Source organism: Ostrinia nubilalis, chromosome W, assembly GCF_963855985.1.
Source record: "Ostrinia nubilalis chromosome W, ilOstNubi1.1, whole genome shotgun sequence".
Classification (NCBI taxonomy): Eukaryota; Metazoa; Arthropoda; class Insecta; order Lepidoptera; family Crambidae; genus Ostrinia; species Ostrinia nubilalis.
In genome coordinates this window covers 189,736-215,302 of record NC_087118.1, presented here as the reverse complement: position 1 = coordinate 215,302, position 25,567 = coordinate 189,736, and the positions used below count along the sequence as shown (strand labels likewise).

Sequence of the window (25,567 nt, the reverse complement as noted above, 5' to 3'; positions counted from 1 at the left end):
GGATTAGTCCTCTAAAATCGAAAACAAAAAAATGTGTTTCGACTGCAATGCAAAATATTTTATTGGATTCTACACGAAAGCCAAAAAATTTGCAAACTGACTTAGGAACAGAGTTTTATAATGATATATTTAAACAATTAATGAAAAAATATAAAATAAACCACTATTCCACATACTCTGTAAAAAAAGCATCTATAGTAGAACGTGTAATAAGAACGATAAAATCTCATATTTACAAACTGTTTAGTTTACATGGACGTTATATATGGCTAGGAAACAATATAAACTCTGTAGTGAAAGAGTATAACAATACTGTGCATAGAATAACGAAATTTAAGCCTGTCGATGTTAATACCTCTAATCATATCTTAGTTAGATCAAACATAATTAAAACCCAAAAACAGAAAAAAAATCTTAGATCAAAATTAAAAGTTGGTGATTTTGTTCGCATAAGTAAATATAAAGGAGAATTTTATAAAGGTTATACCCCTAACTGGTCAACGGAAATTTTTCGTGTAGTAAAAGTTAATCAAACAAATCCTGAAACATATACAATTGAAGATAAACACAGGCAAATAATTTTAGGCACGTTTTACGAATACGAATTACAAAGAACTAAGTATCCCGATCATTATCTGATTGAAAAAGTTATTAAAAGAAAGGGAAGTAAACTTTTTGTAAAATGGTTAGGTTTAAGTAATAAAGAAAACAGTTGGGTTGATAAGAGTGAATTAGTACAGTAAATGTGTATAATTATATATTAAGCAAACTTATTTTTCGCATTCACTTTAAATTTATCGATGAAGGAAGGCAGTGGTATTATTAATAAGTTAATAGACAATTTACCTTTTGAGTTACATTTACCTGGATATCAATTTTGTGGCCCCGGAACAAGACTTCAGAAAAGGTTGCAGAAAGGTGATCGTGGTATAACCCTTTAACGCACACCCTAACTTTTTTTTGAATTCGCTATATTTCTAAGTGGATATATATTCTATAGCGTTATTTATAACAACATGTATTAATAAAATTATCAGAAACTAGATATTTTACGAGAAAATACAAAAAAACTAGTGGTCAGTATACTGACCACTGACCGTTCTGCATCACTAAAATCACCAATATTCATGTGAAATCACTGGCCAGTAAATAACAATAATAATAATAAATACACTTTATTGCACACCAAACAAATAACATAACAGAAGAAAAGGAACACACAAGGTACAATTAGGCGGTCTTATCGCTATGAAGCGATCTCTTCCAGACAACCTATGGTGTAAACTACTATACTAGTAAACTGGACACTTATAAAAAAAACCGGTTATTTTTATGTAAATTACATATTATACTAAATAAAATAATTGCGTATTTAGTTATCAATCTTTAATTAGGCTAAAAACATAATATTCAACAAAGTATCAAATAAAATGATTGTATTTCTTCTTCCGAGCCAAAAATAACATGAAAAAAAAAAACAAAATTGAAAGTTTTGTCAACTAAAGTAAACTTTATATAATAATTTAGAGACAATATTATGTTATAAAATAAAAAAACGTGAATGAAAACTCAATAAACCCAGGATTATTTTATACATTATCCACAATGTATGAAAAAATACCTAAACAGTTATAATAATGGGGTATAACTACCGAACCCGTATATTTGGGCTTATTATGTTATTGTATTATAAAAATTAATAATATACTCAGTATAAAACGATATAATTTGTGTGTAAAAATCAAAACATATAAATATGAGACCACCTCAAATTCACATGTGTAATTTCTACACAAGGCTTTTTCAACACACTAGTCTGTTTTTAATTGCAAAAATAACATGTTTATTTTACGGTTTTCGACTATATTTTCACGTGATGATAAAGTATATACTATAACATTATTATTTTACTCATCTTCTTTACGAAGAAATGTTTTTACATTGAACTACACTCGGAAATATGTATCGTCTGCTTGCAATGGCAGCAAATACTAGTACGGGTGTGCACAGTGACCAGTTGACAGGCCACCTTAAAAAAGAGCGCGAATTTTTGATTGCGTGCGACGTCCTTGAGCGCTGGCTCGTTTCTAGGCCAGCGTGCTTTATTGGCTATCGTTTATGATCATAAGGTTCGACATTGTTACAAAAATCATTGAATTATCGGCCGTAAAGTGACTGTCCAGTTTATTGGCCACTTTGTATGGGCCGTCCTATAAAGGGATAAACAAATTGGATAACGCGTGTATGTACCACGACATTGCTTATTCAAACAGTGATTTAAACAATCGACACAAAGCCGACTTAGAACTTTTAAATATGGCGAAAAAGAGACTAAATTCAAAAGATGCTGGAAAAGGAGAAAAAATCGCATTATGGATAGTAAAAAATGCTATGAAAGCAAAACTGAAGAACTGGTGCTGGTGTCAAATCGTTTATGTCGGGTGTGAAAAAAATACGATCTCAATTAAAAAAATTGAAATCTATAGACAATCAATCAGCCATTAAATATGCCTATGCGGCAGCAAAGAAAGTATTCACAAATAAAAAAGGAATACGTTTACCACGCCGTATTGCTATTCCAAAATGTGGAGGGCTTTTACCACTTATCCCTATTTTTGCGGGATTGTCGGCTTTGGGTTCTCTGGCTGGAGGAGCTGCAGGTATAGCAAAAGCTGTTAATGATTCGAAAGCCGCCCAAAAAAATCTTCAGGAAGCGGAACGAAACAACAGGATGATGGAAGCAGTGGCACTAGGAAAAGGCCTTTACATCAAACCTCATAAGAAGGGAGCCGGTTTATATTTGAACCCTTCAAAAAACTGAGAAAGAGGCTACCCAGACGTGCACTCACCAATCTAGATATTTTAGAACACGCTAACGATATTCCATTCTTTCGAGGTGTTTTTATGAGAGACAAATTACCGAAGATTTTTTTGGCGGTCGGCCGTTTGGTGTAGTGGTTCAGAACGGACTACTATGCCGAGAGGTCCCGGGTTCGATTCCCGGCCGGGCAGAAATTGAAATGATGAATTTTAATTTCTGTGACGGGTCTGGGTGTGACTATGTATAATATTTATGTATTTAAAAAAAAAAGTATATAAGTAGTATATCCGTTAAGCTAGCACCCATAACACAAGCATTAAGTTGCTTACTTTGGGGCTAGCTGGCGCTGTGTGAAATTGTCCAAAGATTATTTAAAAAAAAAAAAACCATCAAAACCTAGTAAAATTGAGTGTGGAATACTAAATTTGGATAGTTCCAAAAACCCTGGAACCCATTGGGTAGCCTACGTCAAGCAGAATAATTACGCTGAATATTATGATAGTTTTGGTAATTTAAAGCCACCATTAGAATTAATGAAATATTTAGGTAACTTACCTGTCAACTATAACTATTTACAACATCAAACTTTTGGCACTACAAACTGTGGTCACCTTTGTCTGAAAATTTTAAAAAGTTATTGGAAAAATCATTTAAATATGTAATAAAGTAAATAAAATTGTCAGTATAAACATGTCTTTCACTGTGTCTATCACTGGGAGAGGAGCGTCTTTAATAACAGATTACTCACCACCCTTAGAATTACGCGGAGATTATGAATGTGGACTTTTGTATTTTTCTACTTTTAATTCGATACCTAATATCGATGAAAGAAATAATAAGTTTTATTATGATGAGAGTGAAGTTATCGAAATACCAGAAGGATCATATGAAATTCAAGATATTTGTGATTATTAATAAGAGGTCATATTAAAAACGCTGTCTTAAAATTGACTTGTAATAATAACACTTTAAAGACAACCATTTTTTGTTCTAAAGAAGTTCATTTCAATAAAAATAATTCACTTGGTACAGTTTTGGGATTCGGCAAGGAAAAAATAAAAGCACATATAAGCACTGAATCTCAGTACCCTGTCAGTATTCTACCTAAAACCATCGTGCGCATCGAATGTGATGTGATTAGTGGATCTTTTGTGAATGGAAAAGCAAGTCATATTATTTATGAATTTGTTCCTAACGTACCACCTGGTTATCGGATTATTGAAATACCTAACAATTTAATATATTTTCCAGTTAATCAAAGTTCAATTACTGCGATTAATATACGTTTACTGGACGGAGAAAATAACCAAATTAATTTACGCGGTGAAGAAGTGCAGTTGTATTTACATTTTAGACCAAAATTATCAATTTCAATAAATACCCAACAACCTCATGCATTCAAGTCAGTCCTAAAAGAACTTCCCGTAAAAGAACACCGGTGCAACTGAAAAAAAGGCTAACTAAAAGCAATAAGGAATTTTTAAAGTTAATAGGTTTGTTAAAATGAATATTTTAAATATATCTCAACAAACGTCGTACGATAACAGCATTGAAAGTTTTGAATATCACTCATACAAACCGTATGTAACAAGTTTCAACAAGAATGATGAAATAAGAATACCTATAAATCAACAAGACTTGTATGTGTTACCGTCACTCAGCACTTTATATATCGAAGGCAAAGTGAACGTTTACAACAGCAAAAAAGAAAAAGTATCCAGTGTGCATTTTGTAAATAATCCGATATTATTTCTATTTCAAGATATCCGATATGAACTTAATGGAATAGAAATAGATAAAGTTAAAAATGCAGGTATTACAACAACCATGAAGTCATATCTATCCTTGAATGAAAATGAATCCAAAAGCGCGAGAGCTTGGGGATGGTCAACTACAGGCACAACTAATGTTGGCGATGGTACATTCTCTGCGTCTATACCTTTGAACAAAATGTTGGGTTTTGCTGAAGATTATGAAAAAATCATAATGAACTATAAACATGAGCTAGTGCTGTTGCGAAGCAATACAAATCTCAACGCTTTGAAGTTAAACTCGGGTAAAGTTGTAGAAGATATTAATTAATAAAATTGTTTGGCGGGTTCCTCATATTAAAGTATCAGACCGTGAAAGAATCAATCTATTAAAACATTTGGAAAAAGATCGAGCTATCACTTTCATCATCATCATCATCATTTCAGCCATAGGACGTCCACTGCTGAACATAGGCCTCCCCCAATGCTTTCCATGTTGATCGATTGGCAGCGGTCTGCGTCCAGCGCTTCCCTGCTACCTTTACGATGTCGTCGGTCCACCTTGTAGGTGGACGTCCCACGCTGCGTTTTCCGGTACGCGGCCTCCATTCCAGAACCTTTCTGCCCCATCGGCCATCAGTTCTGCGTACTATGTGCCCTGCCCATTGCCACTTCAGCTTGCTAATCCGTCGGGCTATGTCAGCGACTTTGGTTCGTTTACGGATCTCCTCATTTCTGATTCGATCTCGCAAAGAAACACCAAGCATAGCCCTCTCCATAGCACGCTGTGCAACTTTGAGCTTCTGTATAAGGCCTATAGTGAGAGGCCACGTTTCCGAGCCATAAGTTATCACTGGTAACACACATTGGTTATACACTCTAGTCTTCAGGCATTGAGGTATTTTGGACGAAAAGCTATCACTTTAGCATTCCGCAATTGGGACTTATACGAATATCCTTTATTGCCAAAAACACGTAAACATACGTGGTCCATCAAAACGGGTGTGTAATGTATGATATAACTACATATCATATAATACTTAGAGGATATAACATCAAATTATATAAAATCGTTTAATATAATAATTATTTACTATAATAAACGAATAATATAATTTTAAAACGAATAATTTTAAGACAAATAACTATTAACTGATATAAAATGGTTTGATATAATGAATATTTTCTATAAAACTTACAATGTATACTATTTAAAACAAATAACATTCGAATCATATAAAAATAAAATGTCGAACAATCAAATGAGATAAAATTCTTTTCCTATAAAACTTAAATCATATAACAATAATAATTTTATATAAAGTTCATTTGTTATAATAAGCATTGCATGCAGCAAGCAAGCAAGCGACCAAGCAAGCAAGCTAGCAAGCAAGCTAGCATGCAGGCAAGCAAGCAGGCAAGCAAGCTAGCAAGCAGGCAAGCAAGCAAGCAAGCAAGCAAGCAAGCAAGCAAGCAAGCAGGCAAGCAAGCAAGCAGGCAAGCAAGCAAACAAGCAGGCAAGCAGGCAAACAAGCAAGCAAGCAGGCATGCAGGCATGCAGCATGCAAATTTGACTTAAAACTTGAGACTTCTGTCACGGCTCCGGCACTGCGGGGCTCTGGCGGTCCCTCGCGTGCTAATCGTCGCAGATGGCTTTCGCTCGACACCGCGTCTTCGGCTTGAGGCTGGCCGGCGAAGCCGGCCAGCCTCAGCCGCGGCGCCTCGCTTCCAGCCACCTGCTCCTCAGCCCGCGGGCCGCCTCGCCCCTCCGTGCCTACGCGCTTCTAAATTACACTCTAGGGGTAGGGCAGACAAGACTACGTGGAGTCGGTTTTACGGCGATTCGTTTTTGTCACTAAAGTCATTTATAAGTCAAGCTAAAGAAGAACATACTTAAAGTTATATCTATCAGAAATTATATCAATTAAAGAGTATAACAAATAATATTTATTACAAGTAATGGTTATGTGAAATAATATTTATATTAAACAAAATTACATCAAATGAGTCTTAGATTAAGTAAGGTTTATATCAAATGTCTTTATGCGTTGTGATTGGTATCTGAAATGATATTATTAGAAATGATTTATTATATGAAGTAAACATTATATGTTAAAAAATTATATCAAGTGTTATTATAACATACGTTTATTATACAATATGAACGTTATTGAAATGAATTTATATCATATAAACTTATATAAACTGTCACGCACCCCATCAAAACATCATCTCAATTGGAAAAACCGCGATATGTTATTATAGCTCTACAAACAAATAGAAAACATAGGAGTGATTTGTCAATGGCCGAGTTTGATCATTGTCATGTGCGTGACATAAGAGTTTTTTGAAACTCATCATATTATCCATATAAAGGGCTAAATGTTAGTTTTTCAGAAGATAAGATTACTTTATTATACGAACAGTACGCAAGATTTCAACAGTCTTATCACGGACGTCGACCAGAGCCGTTGATGAGTTTGAAGGAATTCAGAGACGTAGCTCCTTTATTTGTGATTGACTGCTCACGTCAACACGAAACATTAAAAGGTTCCATTGATGTAAGAGTTGAAATAGAGTCAGATCAAGAAATTCCTGACCAAACGGCTGCTTACTGTTTACTATTAAACGATTGCATATTTGAGTATAAGCCTTTGAGTAATATTGTCAAAAAAATATCATGAACTGTAACACAATATTCTTGGATTTGCAAGGATTTAAAGATAAACATAATAAATTTATAATCAAAGAATTAGGTTTAGCTACTCAACAACATACAGAAATATTTTTAATAAAACCACCATATCCTTTTTTTGCGCTAACTGATGAAGAGAAGCGAAATGTGAGGTGGATAGAAAAGAATAGAGGACATCGTTGGAGCGAAGGCATCATTGACTATAGAGAATTCCACAGAATTATAAAACCTCATTTGAAAAATAAGAAAATTATTGTAAAGGGCGAGGAAAAAATTAAGTGGGTTAAAGAATTGAGTGAGCATGAAAATGTACTAGACATTAGCAATCAAAATATTCCTAATTTAAAATGCCTTCATGAACTTTATTCTAAAGATAGTTTTAAAAATTGTTTAAGTCATAGAAATATTAAATGCTGTGCTTTAAAAAATGTTCTGTGTATTAAAAAATGGTGTGTAGACAATAATTTACATTTTGAATAAAAACATGGTGTAAATAACTTTTGTTTTTTTATTTTATGTGTAATGTGTACCTATCAAAATTATTACTAACCTACCTATCGAATTAAAAGATTAGACATTATAAAGAAACACATTAATTATGAAATAAACATTTATTTTATTTTAACATAATATTACGCTATAATAACATACACTAATAATATTTCAATACATTAATAACTATTATTGTCACTTATTTTCTTACATATTTTTTTTATTACCGTTTCCGTATCGTCCATTATGTCGTCCAAATCGTCTTTTACAATATATTGTGCACTTAACACTACATTTTCTTCATCGCATTCAATGTTCAATGTATCGGGTAATTCTCCACTTATATCGATCACTTTTATCTTGATGAGACGAGTCCCCCTCTGATGCTCGTTGTTGATCACGTACGAAGCTCTGCGCAGCCGAGACTTCTTGCAGCGGTGGCTCCTGCGCCGGGGCTGCCGCTCCCGCGGCACGGGCACGGGCACGGCGGGGCTCGGCTGGTACAGCTCAGGGCAAACTGGCCTGAACGCACTAGCAGCTCCAAATGGGTCTTGTGCGTACTGGTTGAACACAATTTCGCAGTCGGACATTTTCTGTAACAAAAAAATAACATAATTATAAAATACGTTACACACATTATTAGGAAATAGATATTTTTTTTAATAACCTTTTAATTTGAATCAAATTATACTTACAATTTTGTGATGCAATTGCACACCGCTTCAACCGAGCTCGAAAAGTAAATGAATGACAAAAAAATATAATAATCTGATCGGATTCTAATTTCTTGCAAACTTAACATTTTTCAAGTCCAGCTACTAGGGTTGTCAATCTTTTCCATAACACATTCAATAATAAACAGGTACTGAGAAAGTAACTAAAGATTTACTCGTTTTTATATTGGTTAGGATATAAACATTAATAGTTGTAACTACATTTATTTATTTATTTATATTTTAATATCACAAAGTTGGTACATAAGGCATACATCGGGCATTCTCTGCCAGGTAACCTTTGAACTGAACAGAAAAAAATGTATTCATAACGTCAAAGCGTTGTAAGTAATTATTAGAACCAACATTCTAAAATTTATATCTGACAACACTATCGCGCTGCAAACATGCTGGAACTTGAACGGCAATATGACCCCGTTTGTTAACTATTTGCATGATTGCAATTTTTTTACAGGTATGTATTTGTAAAATATTATAATCTAAATGTTTCGTTAACTAGCAGTTCAGGGTTCGATTCCTAGGTTGAGTTTAGCAATATTTTAAAGTTACATTACATAAAAAGTATTAAATAAAACAACAAACGTATTTTAATCTAGTTATTTTATTTTATAGGTAATTTACAATTGTGTTAGCCTAGCCTTAAACTAAGCGCTTGCAATCTAATTAAAACATTTACATAATTAAAATATAAAATAAACTTAATCTAAATATTGTATTGCATGCCCAATCTATTCATATGAATCTAAGAAACTTATTGTAATTACCTAAAATAATCTGGATTTATGGCCCCAAGCCAATGTATCTATAATTATTCCTTAATATGATACGTTTATCGTCATTAGATGACAAAACCACTTTATTAACAGATTGAGTAAATATTTGATGTTTGATAGATCTAAAAATTATATTTTTCTTGCGAATTATTTTTTTATCCAACAAAGCTTGATTGTAGTCTTTGAAAAACAACTGCTTTACCACGGGATTTTTAATGCCTTTTGCCTTCTTTATTTCTTTAGTTTTCGTTTTGATACAATATAATTTAGATCTCAGACCAACAAATTCCGTAATAAGTTGTCCGCCTAGTTCGTCTTTAAACAAGCCAGGAACCTTTTTGTTTTGACATATTATACCGTAAGAATTATTTTTTTCATAGTTGCTTGTATCAAAATAGGTTTGAAAATTATTTTTAAGGTCTTTATATACGTCAGTAGTCTTCACAGAGTAAAGGAAACTATCTGTGTCCGTATAACAAAGTTTCAAATTGCTGCCATAAAACGGTTTCATAACAGAATAATGAAATTGGTACATGTGGCTTTTTGAAATTTCTAACACCGTAAACCCTATATAAATAGGTTTGTTCAATATAACGGACTCTGGTTTCAATTGAACAGCAACAAAATTTTCAGAAAAAATAGTAGAACTATGATAATTTGGTCTCGCTATTAATTGTTCTGCAGTGAATTGTTTTTTTGTTTTATTTTTAGTATCAACCCACTTATTGACTAACTTTACATCGAGTCTTTTTACAAGCTTTATATTGACTTCACTTGTTAGTATGTGTGGGACAAATCTTGCAACTGAATTTAAGACCACTTCTCCTAAAACCGATTGAGCTGAAATTTGGTATACTTATGTAAGTACGATGACAATGCAATGTTATGGTACCATTGAGCTGGTCTGATGATGGAGTCAGGAGGTGGCCATAGGAACTCCTAAACGAAACGGCGGAATCTTATCGAGTTTGGGTTCGTTGGATTCGACTTCTCGAGCACTTTGGTGCTAAATAATGACCCAGAGATTGAGATACAACTAAAAAGTGTAAAATAAAATTATAATAAAAAAAACTTTTTTAAAAACAAGCTTTATCCTGAAATGCAGTTGTACTAAAACGAAAAAAATAATTGTATGCTTGGTTCAAAGAATTTCGAAAGCTTGTAGCGCAAACAGAAAAAAAGAGGAATAAATTCCATGCGCGATACAAGCTTTCGAAATTCTTTAAACCAAGCATACAATTATTTTTTACAAGCTTTATATTGACTTCACTTGTTAGTATGTGTGGGACAAATCTTGCAACTGAATTTAAGACCACTTCTCCTCAACCGATTGAGCTGAAATTTGGTATACTTATGTAAGTACGATGACAATGCAATGTTATGGTACCATTGAGCTGATCTGATGATGGAGTCAGGAGATGGCCATAGGAACTCCTGAACGAAACGGCGGAATCGCATCGAGTGTCGGTTCGTTGGATTTGTCTTTTTGAGCAGTTTAGTGCTAGATGATGTCTAGGGTCCTGATGATGGATTAGGGAGGTGGCCATAGGAACTCCTAAACGAAACGGCAGAAACTCATCGAGTTTGGGTTCGTTGGATTTTTCTTTTCGAGCAATTTAGTGCTAGATGATGTCCAGGGTCTTGATGATGGAGTCAGGAGGTGGCCATAGGAACTCCTAAACGAAACGGCAGAAACTCATCGAGTTTGGGTTCGTTGGATTTGTCTTTTCGAGCAGTTTAGTGCTAGATGATTTTCAGGGTCCTGATGATGGATTTGGAAGGTGGCCATAGGAAATCCTAAACGAAAAGGCAGAAACTCATCGAGTTTGGGTTCGTTGGATTTGTCTTTTCAAGCAGTTTAGTGCTAGATGATTTGAAGGGACGCGCGCTCGTCGCAGACCGACGTTCGCGATCGGGCAGTATCGAGCGCATAAAGCGCCCGATCAGTGGCGAACCCAACTAGAGGGTTGCCCACCGCGGTGTTGGACCAAAGTCCAGCCTACGGTGGGCTCACTCTAGTGGGCCCGATCGAGGGGGACTACGGACGCGGCCTGAGGGCGCCACGGTAGGCTCGGATCTCGGCTCAGGCCGTGTCCGGGGGACGGATTGGGGAGAACCGGCCCGGTACATGTCTGTACCGTCTGAAATGGAAGGCAGGGCCTCGTACTCGCCGGCGAGTACGGTGTAACGAGCTACTGTGTTGTGGATGTCTGTGTTCAGAAATTCGGTAATAGGATCGTCCGGGTCGTCTAGGACATGCCTAGGTTGTCGGTATTGGGCAGCGACATCTTTCTGGGGTGTGTACGTGGCGGCGCTAACGATAAGAGGGTTCTTGTGGTTGATCGCTTTATCAAAGTAGCGGCGAGAGGATTCTTTCATAAAGTGATCAATCGATGGGATCTCGAAATCTCTATGGAGATTCGTGTTACGTACGAACCACGGGGCATCCGCGGCTTGGCGTTAAAATTTGTTTTGGAGGGTCTGGAATTTCTTAAGGACTGTGCAGGACGTGTGAGCAAACACCGGACTGGGCGTAAGTCAACACTGGACGGATGCAGGTTTTGTAAATTGTCAACTTATTCCTAAGTGACAATTTACTTTTCCTTCCAACTAGGTGGTAGAGTCGGTGGGTGTAGTGGTTCGCATGGCTCAAGACACGTCTGAGGTGCGGAGCGAACGATAATCTCTGGTCGAGGGTGACACCTAAGTACTTGGCCTCACTCTTCCAAATAATAATTTGTTCAAATAAGGTGAGATGGGTGGGGACATTAGGATGAGTGCGAACCGGAGGACGTTTCGCAGACAAAGCCCTAGAAAACTACACTGCTGCACTTTTTTCGGGATTTACCTCAATACGCCACTTCCTGAACCATTCGCCTAATTGTGTGACTGCGCGTTGGAGCGCCAAGATGACGTAATTCCGATTACGTCCGGACTTGTAGAGTGCGGTGTCGTCCGCAAAGAGGGCTAAATCCGTATTCGGATATTTGGGGATGTCATTGACGTACAATGAAAAAAGAATGGGTGCTAGATGATGTCCAGGGTCCTGATGATGGAGTCAGGAGGTGGCCATAGGAACTCCTAAACGAAACGGCGGAATCTTATCGAGTTTGGGTTCGTTGGATTCGACTTCTCGAGCACTTTGGTGCTAAATAATGACCCAGAGATTGAGATACAACTAAAAAGTGTAAAATAAAATTATAATAAAAAATTTTTTTTAAAAACAAGCTTTATCCTGAAATGCAGTTGTACTAAAACGAAAAAAATAATTGTATGCTTGGTTCAAAGAATTTCGAAAGCTTGTAGCGCAAACAGAAAAAAAGAGGAATAAATTCCATGCGCGATACAAGCTTTCGAAATTCTTTGAACCAAGCATACAATTATTTTTTTCGTTTTAGTACAATTGCATTTCAGGATAAAGCTTGTTTTTAAAAAAGTTTTTTTTATTATAATTTTTCCGTATCTTCTAAAGTTTTACCGAAAATACTGTTATTTAGCAACTTAAAGAAATCCTGTTCGAAAGTAGATTTAGCTTTTTGTCGTAATTCTGTATTTAAATCAATGTATTGTTATAAGGGCTCTGTTTAAATTTTATTACTTTATGAATTTTTTTTTAGCTTTAAACCATGAGTTAAACACGTTTTTAAATGTACATAATGGATAACGTAGTTGATTTTATCGTATAAGTTTGGTATTAGTTTCGGAGCTTTTGAACCGGGTGGACAAAATTTTTGAGGGCAAAAGGGTAATTCGTTATGTAAATCGTGTAAATTTTCTGGGTATTCTAAATCTACTTCCAAAATATAGCCTTCCTCAGAATCATCGGGTGTCTCAAGGATTTCACGACGATCAAATTCTGAACTATTTAATAGTCTAAATTCCGAATGTGGTAAATACGAACACATTGCATATCCGTACAAATTATTACAATCTATGTAAAATAAATAGTTATCCGGAGAAGTCGGTTCGTAATCTGATAAATATTTGTTATTTGCTTTTGCATATCTCGTAGAACAGAGACATACTCCTCCGCGAGTACCTTTCTGAATTAATCGAATTATTTCCAAGTCCTCGATCAATTCAAGTTTAACGTTCGTTTTAAGAAGCATAGCGTCAAAACTCAAACTTGGGGCTGTAAGATAGAACGAAGGGTCTAAATTGTAATTTGTCTTACACGTGTGGCGAAACTTTTCAAACACATCTGCTAGTAACAATACATCTGATTTCAAATATAAATCTGTGTATTCGCCCAGATTTTTTAAATTAAATTCTTCCCAGACATCATTAGCATGTTTATAATCAGACTCTGAAACAGTAGAATCACTTAAACTTGTCTATACAAGTTCTATAAGCACTGTCGAGGAGGCAGTTCCTTTTCATTGTATGACTCCCAGGTGGACATATATTCATATGGGTACACACCTTTCCGTCTTAACAACTCGAACTTCTCATGTTCAGGAAAGAATTTAAGTAAATGTGCAAAATCTTCTGTATTTAAATTTGAAACTAATTTTTCAAGGCTTGTGCCCAAAAATTTAAAGGAGTCTACAAAACGAACCGCCATATGTTTATTGTCATCTGTCGTAAAAAACTTAGTAAATGATATGTAATTTTCTTTATTTTTAGCTATAACCTTGATGGGTCCTGATGTTTGTCCCAATTGACAAATAAATAAATGGCTATCGTAGCCCGACAAGTTATGAAAAAATACAGGTACGAATTGCGGTAAACGAAAATTAAGATTACAGTAAGAATGTGCCGCACCGCGATACTTGCCTGTCAGGTGACAGTGGTCTCTAACTCTATCGTCAAATAATAATTGATTGCACAAAAACCAATATTTTGTTTTTTGAAACATTTCCACTTCGTAATTTGTTAATTTTTTCATGGGGATTGGATTTTTGTAAAGTTGTAATATTCTTGATACATCTCTCTTTATATTTTTTATAAAAACTTCAACACAATCTTCACCGCGGTAAGATACGTAACGGTTTAATAAACTATTATAAGAGCAGACAACGTAATAAGCAAAAGCAGCTGGTATGTGTTTTTGAAACGTTTCGGTACAATTTGAACTCGGACCATCCGGACTGGTTTGCAAAAGGGATTCGAAATCCGCGTATATTACAAACGGCATATCCTGCATTTTTTCAAAATTCTTAAATTCAATAAGTGTACCACGCTTCGGCAAAATAGTGGTGACACCACCACACACATGAGAATTTAATTTATGTTCATTCTCAAAAAATATCATACAATCGTCACAAAAATATATTTTGCCGTGATGCTTAGTTATTTGAACTTATTTGCGATCTCATTAAACGAGTAAGATTTTTTATTAAACAATAATGAGAACAATTTCCTCTTTCTATGTACAATAAGTTTATATGGTTTCTTTTTTTATTCTGGGTTCGATATAACGGACCAACAATATTTGTTTTATTTTTGAGCCCATAAACATTAACGCTTATACTAGGATTATTTTTTTCAAACGTTTTTATATCGGAAAACCTCACGGGAAACGACATATTATTTACATTCACTACGTTTTTAAAATGAGGATAAGAAGAAGTTCGATGCGCATTGTTTTTAGCTGGGAACAACGCAGCTATGACGCTCCACAAGAAACAAAACTCGTCTCTATTTTGAATGTTAATGCACGCACGTTTAAGCTTTATAGCTTTTGGCAAGTCAATAAATTTAGATGCTCGAAGAGGATTATACTTATTGATATTAACTTCCAAGTGACAATTACGTAAAAATAACCAGCCGCTGTCCCGTTCTTCAAATTCGTCAATTTTAGTTGAAATGATGTCAACTATTTCAGAAAAAATGTCTTGAAAATTAAAATTCCTGTGAATGATAATGTTTTCCGTAGCGAAAGACTTTATTTCAGTCTTGTCAGAATCATTGGTTCTCAAATGGAATTCAGCAAACAATTCAAAGTTCACCTTAATGGTGTCGAAAGTTAACTGGCGCGTGCGGAGCAGCTGCAGGACGCGCGCGCGCAGCCCGCGCAGGAACTCGGCCGGCGGCTGCGCGGCGCGCTTGGGCTCGTCCACGCCGTAGCGCAATTGGTACGATGCTCAGATCATAGAGAGAGAATAGATATGAAGTCGCGCGTAACTACAACGAGAACCAGTGTCCCCACATTTCCCCCACCACAGCTCCCACACACACATTCAACTGTGTAAAAACAAAGCGACTGAGAGTCTACGACAACGTGTGCAACCGGCTTAAAAGTGCTGTGATTGGCCAGAAGGCATGCCTTATCATAATCATAATCATAATCATAATATCTTTATTGCTTCATGTGGTACAAACAAGGCATTAAAAATAAAATAGTCCCAGAACATGAGCCCTGTGAGGGCATTGCAACATTATACATAATATTAATTAAGCTTAATCTAAATTATTTTAATAAATGTAAGTACAAATTCTAATTAATTTTTCAGATCATACAATTCTTTCAAAGAGTAAAAACATTTCTTTAATAACCATTCCTTCAATTCTTTACCAAATAAATTATCATTTTCAATATTCTTTATATTCGTAGGTATCTTATTATATAATTTTATTGACATATGGTAAGTGCCTGAGCTAACTAGATGCAATTTAGTAAAAGGTCTATTTCTATGTCTTAAGTTTCTTTCTTGTGAATAAAGATCTTGGGCATATTCATGGAGAGATTGCTTGGGCATATTCATGGAGATTTTTCCTGAGAAATTTACAAATTTCTAATATATATAATTATGGCCAATCAATGGCCGCGTGACGTGACGCACACATTAAAATCGCTAGTGAGAGAACAAAGATAAAATGGAGTCGACAAGATATCGATACTTTAAATCGCTAGGGGCAAGGATCGAAACTGATTTCACAAAATGCTTATGTATGAAAACCTTTTTATTATTATACGTTATTATTAACTACTATCACGCATTTACTTTTTAATTATGGCGATCTGCGTACCGCATAATGTTTATCAAAAATAATGCCTATATTAGGCTTTCAACTAGCTCTTATAGTAATTACATAGTTGACAGTTACTAATTACTTCTACTGTTATAATTTTTTTTTGTAAAATCTTATAATCGCAAGTAACACATCATTTTTTTATTTAAAATTACAAAATAGAAAATTATAATTTACTTATATTTATCGATAATAGGAAACCGCATTAGAACACGAGCACGGCACTATGTTACGACCGGCACATGCGGCCGTACTGTGTATTTTCACACGACAGTGGATATCGGAAGAAATTAAATACATTGCGCAGTAGTTGAGCATGACATAAAGTGGTTGCTAACTAAATCGTCAATGTACAAGTGTGTTAGAATTTTTATCACCACTGATTTCGATATCGCAGTAACTGTTACGGCACTGAATTCGTTCGTAAAAATGTTTAGTTTTTTATTTTTTTTTATTTATAAGCAAAATACCAATGGATTTGCAATACTTACATGTAGTAAATTACTCCATTGTTCCTGTAGTTCTGCGTTTCACTTGTTTTATTGCACGTAACGACGCATTATCCAAAATATCGGAGAACATTTCCTTAGTACGACTGAATCGCGACTAACCTAGCTACGCGGCCGATGTTCGTTTCTGGGCATATCGCGGAGACACGCGCCACGCCCCCGTTTCACATCTATTCCCTTCTATGATCTGAGGTACGATGCGATTCGACTACGGAAAGCACTGGCTACTTTTTCTATACCATACTTCAACGACTGAGTTATTTTTATGAATCGTACTTCTAAGATGAGCTGACAAAGCTTTACTTTTGACAAAAATATCACAAACCGAACAGTATATAGATCTGTTCGACATTTTTAATATTTAATTTTATGTTACAAATACAAAAGTTACTTAAGGAAAGGGTTGTTATAAATAAAATCAAATAGATTGAGCACTCAGTACGTTATAAAGTATAATCAAGTATTTATTATTTCAATAACTTACAACTAAGATACAAATTATAATAAAAACTAAAACTACTCGTACCTAAATCTACCTACTTCCTATTGGGGAAAAATGTACCTTCCTCAACGAATTCTGCGCGCGCTCTCTTAATAAACTGGCGCAAGAGATTCACTTCCTCAGCGTCAGAATCCGCCTGGTACTTGAGCGCCAAGACCGATTTCTCCCAGCGATCCTTGGGCGCCACCGAGCGGATGTCCTTGGCGTTGTAGAGCCGCAGCTCCACGAACAGGTCGCCGGGCAGGCTGGCGGTGCTGCGCAGGTTGCCGTCCGCCACGCGGCGCGTGAGCACGGACTGCAGGCGGGCGGGCGCGGCGCGCGCTCTGCTGGCCTCGACGTCTTCCTCGTCGTCCAGCTCCAGCTCCCAACCGTCAGCCCGAGCTCGTTTGCGCTTCAACGCTGCAGGTCTCTTCGTCTCTTTGCCGACTCTGAAAAGATCAATCATCGATAAATAAATGATAGGTACAACTAACATCTTATAAATTAATTAATATGACGTTTATAATATCTTTACTATCAAACAAAAGAAGATGAATTTAAAGATGGGAGCAAAATTATCATCCATAAGAGATTTCTAATAAACTTAACTACCAGAACCAATATGTGTAACTCTGTTAAGTATTGCATAATAACTTACCGCTTATGAACTTGTTCGTCTTCCGAATCGAAGAGATCTTTTTCAAGGCCTGCAGCAGACTTGCGCTTAGACGGTGGGGGCTTCTTTAGTGTCTTTGTACTGAAATTATAACAAAAATATCTGTTTAATCACAAAGTAATCTTCTATATCTATACTTATAATAAATCTGTAGAGAGGTCAATTCTGTACATGAAATATATTTTCAAAATAACTATCAGGGGGTGATTAGTGATCGATACTGATGCCAAAAATGCAATCAGTAAAATTTTTGTCTGTCTGTCTATCTGTCTGTCTGTCTGTCTGTCTGTATGTCTGTATGTTCCTTATAGAAACAAAAACTACTCGACGGATTTTAACGAAACTTGGTACAATTATTCTTCATACTCCTAGGCAGGTTATAGGATACTTAGGAATTCCCACGGGAATGGGAATTAGCGGGAAAATCCTTTTGTATGTAAAATCTAAACCGCTTAAAATAGACGCTTGAATTTTGGCATGTAGGTACCTTAGTAAACTTAGAGCTTAGTTACAACAAGGAATTCCCGAAATTCCCACGGAAACTGGAACAAGAGGGAAAATCCTTTTGTATGAAAAATCTAAACCGCTTAAGTTAGACGCTTGAAATTTGGCATGCAGATACCTTAGTAAACTTAAAGCTTAGTTATAACAGGATATTGCAAAATTCTTACGGGAACGGGAGTTAGCGGGAAAAAACATTTGTATGAAAAAATCTAAGCCACGTAAGATAGACGCTTGAAATTTGGCATGCAGGTACCTTAGTAAATTTAAAGCTTAGTTACAACAGAATATTGCAAAATTCTCACGGGAACGGGAGTAAGCGGGAAAAATATTTGTATGAAAAAATCTAAACCGCGTAAGATAGATAAAGGGGGTAAAACGGGATCCACGCGTACGAAGTCGCGGGCGGCCGCTAGTTTTAAATAAACATACAGTAATCATTGGTGATAATACGCGAACTCAAGTTATACGACAGTCAAGCCTAAAATTACTTAAACTCACCGTTTGCTAGCATGCTCGTCCTCAGAATCGTAAAACACCGCCGCTGAATGGGGCGCTCGTCGTCCTCCAAGTCCTCCCGCTTGCGGGCAGCTCGAGGCTTGGCTTCAACCTTGTTGTAATACTCAATGTCCGACCTAAAGATGATTTAATAAACATAACACACTAAATTAGCACTCACACAATAAACACAATCAAAGTGAATCAGTAAAAAACTTACGAACATGATTTTTGCAAGGAATCCTCTCGTTGAAGCACAATCACAATACTTTGCAGGTTCTTGATGAACACGGTATAATAACACTGATTTAATTCTTTTTAATGAACTCGGGGTCTCGATTTATACCAAAATTTTGCAAATTCAGACAAAGAAATCGTAAACATTTTTGTCGTAAAAGTTAAAAACTTTTAGATAAACTTCAATGCAAAACTGTGAAAATTAACATTGCGAAAAAGGTTTACAAGCACTGCCTAAAAATGTTCCTTATGATCAGCAAATATAAAATTTTACCAATATTTTAACGAAAAACAAAAGTTTCAATTTACAGCAAAGGTAAGCATGTGTGATCAAAGGTTAGTTTAGGTACAGTTAGCGTTAATATTTTATTAATAACAACATTTAAGAGTTACTTAATACATAAAAAATGTAGGTAGGTATCTCGTCTTTGAATGTCAATTGTATTTGACAATTTTGCAAACAAATAACACTTAAGCTAATATTAACACCTAACTTTTGATCGTTAACCTATTTTTGATTGCAAACTGTAGTAACGTGGAGATTACGGTTTCTGTTTTAGTTGCTTTATAGCTTGCTTTCTTAAACTTTTGAAGAACATTTGCGTTAGTATTAGGTCAGGTTATGTTTTTAATGTAAACGTAAAAATTTTACACATGTCGTTGCAGGTGACTGTACTTTAAGTTCAAAACTGTGTTGTTAGTTAAAAATATACGTGAATTGACATTATTTCATAATTAGAGTATTAGGGTTCCTTGTTGAACACATAAAATTCAAACAGTATCCCGCCCGTCAGTCATTATAATTCCATTTACAATTGATATCTTGTAATAAGTTTGTTTAGATTTTGTTGTTTACATTTTTTAATGACTACATAAAGAATATAACTCAACATAAATACTTTTAATATTTTAATATCACCTACAACCAGTGCTCACACACCAAAGGGTTATAAAACTAATGAAATCAAATTATTTTAAATAAAAATTAAATTGTCATTATATGAAATTCGTTTAGTTCTAAAGAGGAAAACAACATGTGCCTGTGGAATATCTAACAACAGCGTTTATCAAAATGCCTTATTTTATTTGTGTAATATTCTACAGAACCTTTTCTAAAGTAACATTTCATAATTATTCATTATTTATAGCATTTTCCCACGGCTTCGCCCGTGTGAAATTTAACTTGTCACAGATCTTTATAAATTATAGCTTATAATGTTATTCTGATGTACCTATAAACAATAATACCTACTGTAAAGTTTCGTCAAAATCCGTTTAGAAGTTTTTGTGTGAAAGAGTAAAACCATCCACACATCCACACAAACATTCGCATTTATAATATTAGTAGCATTATTTCATACAAGAAACAGCTACCTATAATATCATGTTGCAGTATCCGTCGGGCTGACGCTAATACCAGGGAACCAAGTGCTGACAAATCAAAAATGAATCAATTCTATCGTTCATTTGTGTTGCACCAGTGTTATAGTGATCGCCATGGGTTTCGCACTGTCTTGCGAGGTTTCTTTTCTAGGTACTATTTATTTCGAAACAAGTAGGACGCATAGCACAATGTGTTTAGTATTTGAAACTAAGTTCAGATTATGTTGATACGACCAATCGGGCCTGAACGAGCCACTCCATAGCGAAAGGTTCCGGTTCAGGGTGCCGACATTTTCTGGCAAAAGTGAGAAGAACGACATGTGCTTGTCCGAACGAAGTATGAAATAAAAGTACGACGAATCGCGCTAGAATAAACCTTCAGCAATAAACAGGCTAAGCGGTTCCCATCGAGCGTGATCTAAACAGTGAAGTGCAGTTTTGTGAATATTTTGTGTTGTGTCTTGTGTTGTGGATACTGAAGCATAGCTGATTACTGGTGAGTTTTCTGATTATTACAATAAATCGTTTGGTTTGGTATTCGCTCTCTTCGATCGCTCATTCGAAAAAAGTGAATTAGTCATGCCCAATACATACCTACTCAGGTACCTTAGTAAACTTAAAGCTTAGTTGCAACAAGATATTGCAAAATTCCCACGGGAACGGGAGTTAGCGGGAAAAAACATTTGTATGAAAAAATCTAAACCGCGTAAGATAGACTCTTGAAATTTGGCATGCAGGTACCTTAGTAAACTTAAAGCTTAGTTACAACAGGATATTGCAAAAATCTCACGGGAACGGGAGTTAGCGGGAAAAAACATTTGTATGAAAAAATCTGAACCGCGTAAGATAGATGAAGGGGGGGTAAAACGAGATCCACGCGCACGAAGTCGCGGGCGGCCGCTAGTCTCAAAATAAATTTAGAAAAGACAAACATAATGCATTTCTCGCAAAGAAAACTTACTCAGAATGTGAATATCAATATTCGAGGGGCAAATATCAATAATACAAATACTGCAAGTTTTTGGGGGTTATTATAGACAGCAATATGACTTGCGAATCACATTCTTTGAATGTTTGTAAAAAATTACATACATCCTCTTTCGCACTTTATAAGCTCTCTAAAGTGGTGGATCAGAGAGCACTGTTAATGGTGTACCACGGACATGTAGTTGCAACCCTACGGTATGGCATTATATTTTGGGGGAATTCCTCTTACAGAGAGATTATTTTTAAGGCACAGAAAAAATGCGTTAGGGCCATTTGTGGACTGAAACCAACAGAGAGCTGCCAGCCATATTTTAAGTCTCTACGTTTGTTAACCTTTCCTAGCCTATACATCTATGAATGCTGCAAGTTTGTTAAATGCAATCCACACCTATTTCAATTGATAGAATCCGCTAAGGACGTTCGCCTTCGCCCCAGGAAACCTTATACAGGGTGTCCCGCAATGTAACGTCAAGCCGAAACTGGGTGTTGAGGCAAGTTATGCTGGTTATCAGAAACATATAAAAAAAATCTATGTGGCATTTTGTCAAAATAATAGGCATTTAAAAAAAAAACAAAAAATTCTACTCCCGGTGACGGTCTTTTTACTCGTGTTGCCACAAATCTTCACTTTTTCCAAATTTTTTTTTTGTTATGTAACCCTGAATAATGCTTCTCTAAATTGTTATCAAAATTACAAAACCAGCTGCTCCAGCTTGAATGAAAAAAATACATTATTCCCAAAAAAATTTTCAAAATAAAAATTTTGCCTAGTTTAAACTGACTGTACTGAAAAAAAATTGTACTACGCGAGTGTGGCAAGTGACGTCATAATTTGGTGCATTTAGTAAGGATTCCAAAATGGTATAGCACTTGGTAAATTCTTGCTGTAATTGTCGACAATTTTTGTTTTTTTGGAAATAATCCCGTTTTTAACTTTATCTACCTTGGTTAAAAATTATTATTCTAATGTGCCCAAAATTCAAGTTTCTGGCTTAAGTGAGGTGGAGAAGCCATTTCAAAAGATATGAGCGGGACGGAGAGGGCCATCTTACCAAGCAGGGATGTTATGGATATCCGTAACCATAACCGAAACTATCGGATATCCGAAATAAAAAAATATCCATAACCGTAACCGAAACTGATTCAAAAGTTACGGATAGTTTCGGATAAAGGCGGAGTCTAAGGGTACAAGTATTTCAAACTGCAAAACTCTATGAAATCTGCAGTATACACGCCGCAGCTGCAATGCCGCGCTGCCGATTGCGGTCTGCGGCCCGTCTTGGAATTGTACCTTAAATCTTAATATTTGTTACCAACTTGTCTGGCATTCCCTGGCACCATCTAATATGCCAGCCTGTTTTACCTTTATCATACATAGGTGTCGTCTTAGTTGGTACATAAAGTAGCTATGTGGGTCACGCAGCATCTTGCTATTTGAATTATACCTACATTTTTGAAATTCTAATAATTCCGTAACCGAAATTATCCGAAACTTTCAGATAATCTGAAATGATTGCATACCCGTGACCGTAACCGAAACCGGTATAATATTATTCTAATATCCGTAACCGTATCCATAACCGAAACTTCATATCCTTATTATCCCTGTTACCAAGTACAAGTGCAGGCAGAGCAGGTAGTAACGGCGCGCACGCACGGGTGACTTTTGTCACAGTATGTCAACTACTAATTACTGTCATGGTGACAAAAGTTTCTGTGACTGACTGTACGGTAGTCAGTCACGGAAACTTGAATTTTGGGCACATTAGAATAATAATTTTTAACCAAGGTAGATAAAGTTAAAAACGGGATTATTTCCAAAAAAACAAAAATTGTCGACAATTACAGCAAGAATTTACCAAGTGTTATACCATTTTGGAATCCTTACTAAATGCGCCAAGTTATGACGTCACTTGCCACACTCGCGTAGTACAATTTTTTTTCAGTACAGTCAGTTTAAACTAGGCAAAAAAATTTTTTTGAAATTTTTTTTGGGAATAATGTATTTTTTTTATCCAAGCTGGAGCAGCCGATTTTGTAATTTTGATAACAATTTAGAGAAGCATTATTCAGGGTTACATAACAAAAAAAAATTTGGAAAAAGTGAAGATTTGTGGCAACACGAGTAAAAAGACCGTCACCGGGAGTAGAATTTTTTTTTTTTTTTTTTTTAAATGCTTATTATTTTGACAAAATGCCACATAGATTTTTTTTTATATTTTTCTGATAACCAGCATAACTTGCCTCAACACCCAGTTTCGGCTTGACGTTACATTACGGGACACCCTGTATACGCACTGAAATGTGTAAAACTGCCATGTTTAAGAAAAGTGTAGTAATTATGGCTCCACGTCTGTATAATAATCTGCCTGTTAATTTAAGAATGTTATGTAATAATGTGGTCGCGCCCCACGCATTCAGCGCCTCCCAGGATGGTGGGGGCACGAGCGGGGGCTACAATATATAAACGTTTGCGCGCCGCGCGGGGCCCTTCTCTTTTGCTTACGAATCCATACTGTCGCGGTTTCTACTTCCATTGCTCTGTATCTACTTAAATATTTCATAGTAAACCTGTTAACTACCAGTCTACTTGAGTTGTTGCTTATTCAAGAAACCTAGAAGTCCTTACACACACATACACATTTGCTGAACTATTGAACAGCTGGTCCTTCCTGGAAGAAACCGTCTTGACGAAAAAGCCGACCATTTTGGAATTGGATAACCTACACAGCCACGTGCCAAGTCAAAGAATGGTCAAAATACTGAGTGAGTCCGTTCCATAATCCTTTTATCATTCCTCTTTTCCTCTGGGATTAATTATAGATTCGTTTTGAGCCTTATTTTAATCATTTCATACACCTCAAATGTGAATTTAAGCCACGTGCACAGCTTACAGCATCAAATATTTCAATTCTTGTCATTTAAATAGGTCAAATTAATAGGTTACATCTTTCCGATGCATAATTTACTTTAAAATAAACGCTTATCGCACGGCCACGCGGCCGCCTATTGTTCTCGCCCGGCCGGCCTTTTGTTCTCGCGGTCGGGCCGCATTCCTTAGCGATCTACGGCAGTTTACTGCATTTGCATATTTTAAGTAAACAACTTATCGATCTTTTAACCGATTTCTATATTTCTTCAACTTATTTCACCAAGCTTTATAGCACTTTAAGCCATGGCCGAACTTAAAAAGCTTTGTAAAACGCGCAGCAGCATAAAAGCAAAGCTCACGCACTTCACGAACTTCATTAATATCATAAAAAGTTATAAAATATTATCTCTTCCGCATAAAATCGAACTTAAAAATAGACTTAAGGTGATCGATGATGCTTACGAAGATTTTAATAAATTACAGACGGAGATCGAACTGCTATCGGATGATAGCGAGAAGGAATTTGCAGAACGGGAGCAATTTGAGAACTTATACTATGAGAACTCGGCCTACGCTCGCAGCGTGCTGGAGAACCCGCTGACCGTTGATGACCAGGCCGAGCCGGGCTCAAGTGCAAAGCATGACTTCTTCCGCCTTCCAGACATCAACCCGCCTTCTTTCGACGGAGATTTTCAACACTGGCTCGAGTTTCGAGATATGTATATTTCTCTCATACACAACAATGACAGAATTAACGAAATAAGTAAATTTCACTATTTACGCGCGTCTCTTAAAGGCAGTGCATCTTCGGTTATTCAAAGTCTTGAATTTACCGCTTGTAATTATAAAATAGCTTGGCAACTTTTGACAGAAAGATACGATAACAATAAGATACTAATTACAAATCATATACAAGCATTATTTAATGTAGAACAAGTTCAAAAAGATTCATCTAAATCATTACGCAATCTTATAGATGTCACTAACAAGAATTTACGTGCCCTTAGTGCTCTAGGGCAACCCACAGACCAGTGGGACATTTTAATTATTTTCATGATGGCTAAAAAATTAGACTTTCTTAGTAATAGACAGTGGGAAGAATACAAGAATACATTAACTGAACAACCAACTTTAAAACAGTTTTGTATCTTTTTAAATAACAGGGCCGAGTTATTAGAGACA

The 25,567-nt window shown here is 35.9% G+C and overlaps 1 long non-coding RNA gene across 1 annotated transcript; it reads right to left on the bottom strand.

The window, feature by feature from the left end:
• Positions 1-17,593: 17,593 nt before the first annotated feature.
• Positions 17,594-18,941, bottom strand: LOC135086369 (uncharacterized). Its single transcript, XR_010260450.1, has 3 exons — positions 18,910-18,941; positions 17,890-17,988; positions 17,594-17,680 (listed from the first exon to the last, which is right to left on the bottom strand). It is a non-coding gene; the product is annotated as an uncharacterized LOC135086369 (long non-coding RNA).
• Positions 18,942-25,567: the final 6,626 nt, after the last annotated feature.